Consider the following 6,242-nt stretch of genomic DNA (forward strand, 5'->3'; position numbering starts at 1 on the left):
AGGTTATTATCATTCATTCCAAACATTTTACATTGCAGTATTATAATGATAATGATTTATATTTTAATACTCTTTGCATGTACCCCTAGACATGAGTTAAGTTGAAACGTTGTTATATTTTTAGTTGAACAATTAGTTAGTTAAATGTTTTATGCCACATGTTGTTATGCAACGGCAGTCTCCACCATGTTTTAAGTAGAAAGAATAAAGGCAATGAATTAAGTACATATTCTTTTCCTTTTAGACTCCGTATCATATCTTCAATTTGACCCGGCCAACATATGTACAGCAAGTGGCCTGAAATAATGATGTTAGAATTTATGTTTTCTGATCTTGAAAACATTACTTTATGGAAACATAGATACGCCATCACTTCAATAAAAGTTTCGCTAAAGTCATGGAGGGTTTCACGAAACCATAACAATGTTTCATGAAAGTAAGATTCATATCTGGAAAACGTTGATACAAATTAAAGGTTGTTAAATACGAAAGGTTGCGAGAAAAATATCCATTTACGGGGAAATGCCCTGTCTGGATTATCTATTATTTTCAGGAATCTTCCCTTTATAAGTAGTGGCAGTTTTAAGCATTAAATAGATAGAGGATATTTGTTTAGTTCAGTGTAAGATCGGAATATATTTCACCGAGTGAGCACCAAAAGGTATATTTCACGAGTGGCGCAGCCACGAGTGAAATATGAACTTTTGGTGTTCACAAGGTGAAATATATTTCGATCTTACACTTAACTAAACAAATTTTCTTTTTTATTACATGCAAAGAAACGTTTAAAAAAGACATCAAACCTAATACTGAATGAAAAGCGCGCCAAATAATAATACAACGTGACGTCATTTACGACGTCATGTCATTAAGTTGGTACCCAGTACTGTGCACGCTGCTATTTCACTGAAACAACGTAAGGGGCTTAAATTCAAAGAGTGAAATTATCAAAGTGGTAATTTCACTGTTTCAAACAGTGAAATTACCAATTTTATATCACTCTATAAACCACCGAAAAGCATGTAATAAATAGAGGATATTCAAGTTTTTTTCTATAAATACATGATTTATTTTCATCGAGTGGTATGAAAATAAATATTTCATGAGTGGCGGTAGCCACGAGTGAAATATGGTAATTTTCATGCCACAAGATGAAAATAAATCATGTATTTTTAGAAAGAGAACTTGAATTTTCTGTTTATTATATACATTTTTCTCTTTTTTTTGCGATAAAATTTGAAAGACTTTCCCTTAAATTTTGTGTACTGGCAGAATTTAAAAGAAAGTAGTCCGGCAAGACACCAGTGAAAAATACGGAAAATATGTTTCACTGCAGTGAAAAATAAATTTTTACAGTGAAAATACGGAAAATGAAAATCGCATTTTATTTCATCAATATTTCTCAATATTTCATTTATAAGTATATAATAAATCTATTTAATGCTTAAAACTGCCACTTCTCTTTAGGATCATTAACCACATGAACGTTTTTCCTTGTTTTCTGATAAATTAATGTTAATTTCTCAAGAAAACAAAAATATTTTTTTTAAAAAAGTTTTTTTTTTTCGAAAAGTTGTCATTGTGATGGCATATTCGAGCTTCATTGTGAATTTAATGTTGTTCATTTCTGCGGCAGCTGTTGCTTGAGATGGTGAGATGGCAAAATGTCCAACTTATTATAGGTGATATTACCTCACACGTGTTCTTACATTTTTAACAATTCTAGTAGTTGTTCATATACAATCTTGGAATTTAAATTGCGTCTTGCACAGCACATTGTTACATTTATATCCAGATATAATTTTGAGCTTGCATTTTATGTATCTACATTTTGTATTTCTATAGATTTACACCAATATAAATTGACCAGTCGAGTTGTTTTTTGTACAGTTGCTCCCAGGAAATACATGTACAAAGCAATAAGACCATTGTGTCACTGTATAACACTGCTGGAAATGTGTTAGACAGATTAGTCGATAGAGCTAAGGAACTGAATACAGATTGTCCCTGGCTCGAGTCCCGACCAGCTTGCAAACTTTTTCTACTCTACTACGACATATTTTGACAGGTTATATGGCTCACATTTAACTGTACACCAAACAGCTTGGCGAGCCTTATATAAGAGGCCGCTACCTTTCATGTGCATATCAGCTATGGCTGATGTTCGAGATTTAGCTGAACACATAAAATATGTGCAGGATGAAAATGTGCACTTGACAGAGTTAAAGGATTATTCCGATACTGTAGCATCAACGTCAACTCTATATTTTCAGTGATATAATATGTACCTCATTGTACCTCAAAATTTAATGCTAAATTATCTCGTGTATATATAAAAAAAAACTAATATAAATTTCCCTCATTTTTATTTTATACATTCTTAAATTTGGTTTACTTAACAAAATTTGAATAACCCTCAAAATATAAATAAAGGAATACGAATTAATCAATAGATAAATAAATAAACGTTAAGAGATTTATCTAAAAGTGGATTTTACCAGTCATAGTTACATAGTTTTGAACAATTTAAATGTCTTATTGTTTACTTAATATTCTTCTTCTTCACCTTCAGCCTCAATGGAGTCGACACCAACCACCTCGTAATCCTTCTCGAGGGCTGCCAAATCTTCACGGGCCTCGGAGAACTCTCCTCCCTCCATACCTTCACCAACATACCAGTGAACAAATGCTCTCTTGGCATACATCAAGTCAAACTTGTGGTCGAGACGAGCCCAAGCCTCGGCGATGGCAGTGGTATGGCTCAACATGCACACGGCACGCTGGACCTTGGCGAGATCACCACCTGGTACAACGGTTGGTGGCTGGTAGTTGATACCAACCTTGAAACCAGTTGGACACCAATCAACAAACTGGATGGTTCTTTTGGTCTTGATCGTTGCAATAGAAGCGTTGATATCCTTGGGGACAACATCACCTCTGTACAACATACAACAAGCCATGTACTTTCCATGACGGGGATCACATTTCATCATCTGGTTAGCTGGTTCAAAACAGGCATTGGTAATTTCAGCAACTGACAGTTGTTCATGGTAGGCCTTCTCAGCAGAGATGACTGGAGCGTATGTGGCGAGAGGGAAATGGATACGTGGGTACGGTACCAAGTTGGTCTGGAACTCTGTCAAGTCAACGTTTAGAGCACCGTCGAATCTGAGAGAGGCAGTGATGGAGGAGACGATCTGACCAATTATTCTGTTCAAGTGTATGTTGGTCGGTCGATGTCAAGATTACAGCGGCAAATATCGTAAATAGTTTCGTTGTCAACCATAAAGTCAGAGTGCTCTAATGTGGTATGGGTGGTCAAGATAGAGTTGTATGGCTCAACAACAGCAGTTGATACTTGTGGTGCTGGGTAAATTGCAAATTCCAATTTAGACTTCTTTCCGTAGTCAACGGACAACCGTTCCATAAGAAGTGATGCGAATCCTGATCCGGTTCCGCCACCAAAGGAGTGGAAGATGAGGAATCCCTGGAGACCGGTACACTGGTCAGCAAACTTACGGATTCTGTCGAGGACAAGGTCGACGATTTCCTTACCAATGGTGTAGTGACCACGGGCATAATTGTTGGCGGCGTCTTCCTTGCCAGTGATGAGCTGTTCGGGGTGGAACAACTGTCGATAAGTTCCTATTCGAACCTCATCTAAAAGGAGAAATTATCGCTGCAGGTTTTAATAATATTCAGTTAATTTCAAAAATTTATAAATTAAATTACATATATAAAACAGCTTTACAATGTATTTTAGTTTAAAAATGCAATTGTAATATCGGTACATCTAGTATATAAAATGTATAGACATACCGACTACTGTTGGTTCCAGCTCGACAAACACAGCCCTAGGAACATGTTTCCCGGCTCCAGTCTCGCTGAAAAAAGTGTTAAAGGAGTCGACTCCACCTCCGATAGTCTTATCACTGGGCATCTGACCATCAGGCTGGATACCATGCTCGAGACAGTACAACTCCCAGCAGGCGTTACCGATCTGGACTCCGGTTTGGCCCACATGGATGGAGATACATTCACGCTATAGAAATAACAATAAATAATTATAAAAAAATATTTTCAAAATTTTTATAATTCAAACAGTAGTTTCAAATTATTCCATACTTGAATATTAATCGGTTACAATTGTTGTGGTAATCAAAATAGAAAAGTGTACTTGTAAACACAAACAAGTCATATGTTTGTCCAATTCACATTATTTTGCTTTTCAAATATATTTAATACGAGTAATCATAAAAAAACGGAAAAAAGTACCATTGACAAATAAAGTTCAAACAATCACATGCCCACAATTAGTATTTTTTAAATTAAATTTAATAAAAAAAATATATAATGATAACTCACCATTTTGATAGTTTTGCTACATTTTCCCTTCTGATACAAAGACAAGAATAAGGAAAGAGCGGGTGTGAAGCGTTGCTAGCGACAAACGTTAATTTATAGTTGTGACGTACGGGGTATGTACTTCACGTCATTATTAACGCGATGCTAATATTTGACTATTTCGATGTAAACAAATCATCTTAAAGTATTTGTCATGTGAAAATAACGAAAACTGACACTGAATATGTGGTTAAGCTATGTTCAAGTAAACGGGCCATTTTTTAAAGCAAATCAAAATACACACATACGGCTGCTGTGGCATTATACTGTAATCATATTTCCAGGAATCCAATATTTTACTTGTAATAATTATCATTTGTGAGAACCTGGGGCTTTATATCTTTTATAAGAGTCTCTGGTGAAAATGACGATCTGACAACCGTTTAGAATGCGACATTTGTGGAAGTACAATAACGCATATAAAACTTTGTTATTATGATAATCGACATGCCTCGGAAATTTACCAAACTGCTAGTCTCATATATTATATTACCGGTACATTGTAATTTAAAATATAATGTTTAAAAAAATATTCAGTGCATTATAGCATCTCATTTTACCTCCATTGGGAGATATTTTGAATTATAAGATGTGCTTTTGCCTTTTATTATTAAATATATGTATCCTGACGTAGGTTAAGGTCTTCAGCGAACCTCTTTATGCATGTTACTAAATCAATGACAGCTCTAAGATCTGTGCTGTCAATAGCTGTTTAAAAGCAGAGAGCTGTTTCTATGTACAAGAAATACTACACAGAATATTTAGTAAGTTTTGTAAGTAATGGCTTTCTTAGAGATAGGATAAACAAGGTATACATTAATTGATAATCAACGTACTTACCGTTAGCCTCATTTAAATATTATTATTGAAAAATATGGTAAAAATGGGAAAATATATCTATACAATATGGTAGAAATAACACGTTATGTACGAAGGGGTACATACAACTTTGGTTTTAATTTTACTGTTGTTGAAAACTTTTTCTTGTCAAGTCATACGCTAGTATTAAGGTTACTAATGTAATAGTTAATGCTACTTCTAGGAAAACAGCGGCCAGAATTTGGCCAGTATTAGTATTTGGTCGTAGCAAAATCTCTGTCAGATGTTGACTTGAAAATCTGAAAGTGGTAAGGTTGCGTACTTATACCTAAAAAAAAATTGGAATCCCCTCAGTAAAAGTTATTTTTCTTTAAAAAGAGCATGTTCAATAAAGTCTTAACAATAATTTTAATTTCCTTGAAAAACATTACCCTCAAACCATTTAAATTTAGATTGAGACAGTTACCTGACAGGGTTTTTTTAGTTACTTTTTCTAGGAAATGGGGTATCTAATTAGTACGGAAGCGTCCTGGTGCCAATTCATAATGTTCTATTAAAAAATCCTACATAGGAGATAAAAAAGCCTAATTAGGAATTTGTAACTTATAAAGTCCTGCGTAAGTTTTTATAACTCCTACGTAGGAGTTTATAAGTCCTACGTAGGAGTTTATAGGCTTTACGTAGGACTTTATAACTCCTACGTAGGAGATAAAAAGCCTAATTAGGAGTTTATAACTCCTACGTAGGACTTTATAAGTCCTACGGACTTTATAACTCCTACGTAGGAGATAAAAAGCCTAATTAGGAGTTTTTATCCTGTCACTTGTATCAATTTCGGCCCGATAACAAGGTGCCGTATATTTTTACTGATCTACGGCACTTGATCACGTGGTATGCATGTTTGCCGGAATACTTTTTTAAGAAAAGATATATAAACTGTCGTCAAATCTTCTGTGTGTAGAATAACGAATTTTGGAAACGTTGATAAAACTTTGTTTATTTATTTTATTTCACTCTAT

At 34.5% G+C, this 6,242-nt stretch overlaps 1 pseudogene; it reads right to left on the reverse strand.

Moving 5' to 3' along the window:
- Window positions 1–2,349: 2,349 nt before the first annotated feature.
- LOC132743086 (tubulin alpha-3 chain-like) lies at window positions 2,350–4,476 on the reverse strand (annotated as a pseudogene).
- Between the last annotated feature and the right edge of the window lie 1,766 nt (window positions 4,477–6,242).

The sequence above is a fragment of the Ruditapes philippinarum genome, unplaced genomic scaffold (genome assembly GCF_026571515.1).
Source record: "Ruditapes philippinarum isolate M1 unplaced genomic scaffold, ASM2657151v2 ctg9111_1_1_1_1, whole genome shotgun sequence".
Lineage (NCBI taxonomy): Eukaryota > Metazoa > Mollusca > Bivalvia > Venerida > Veneridae > Ruditapes > Ruditapes philippinarum.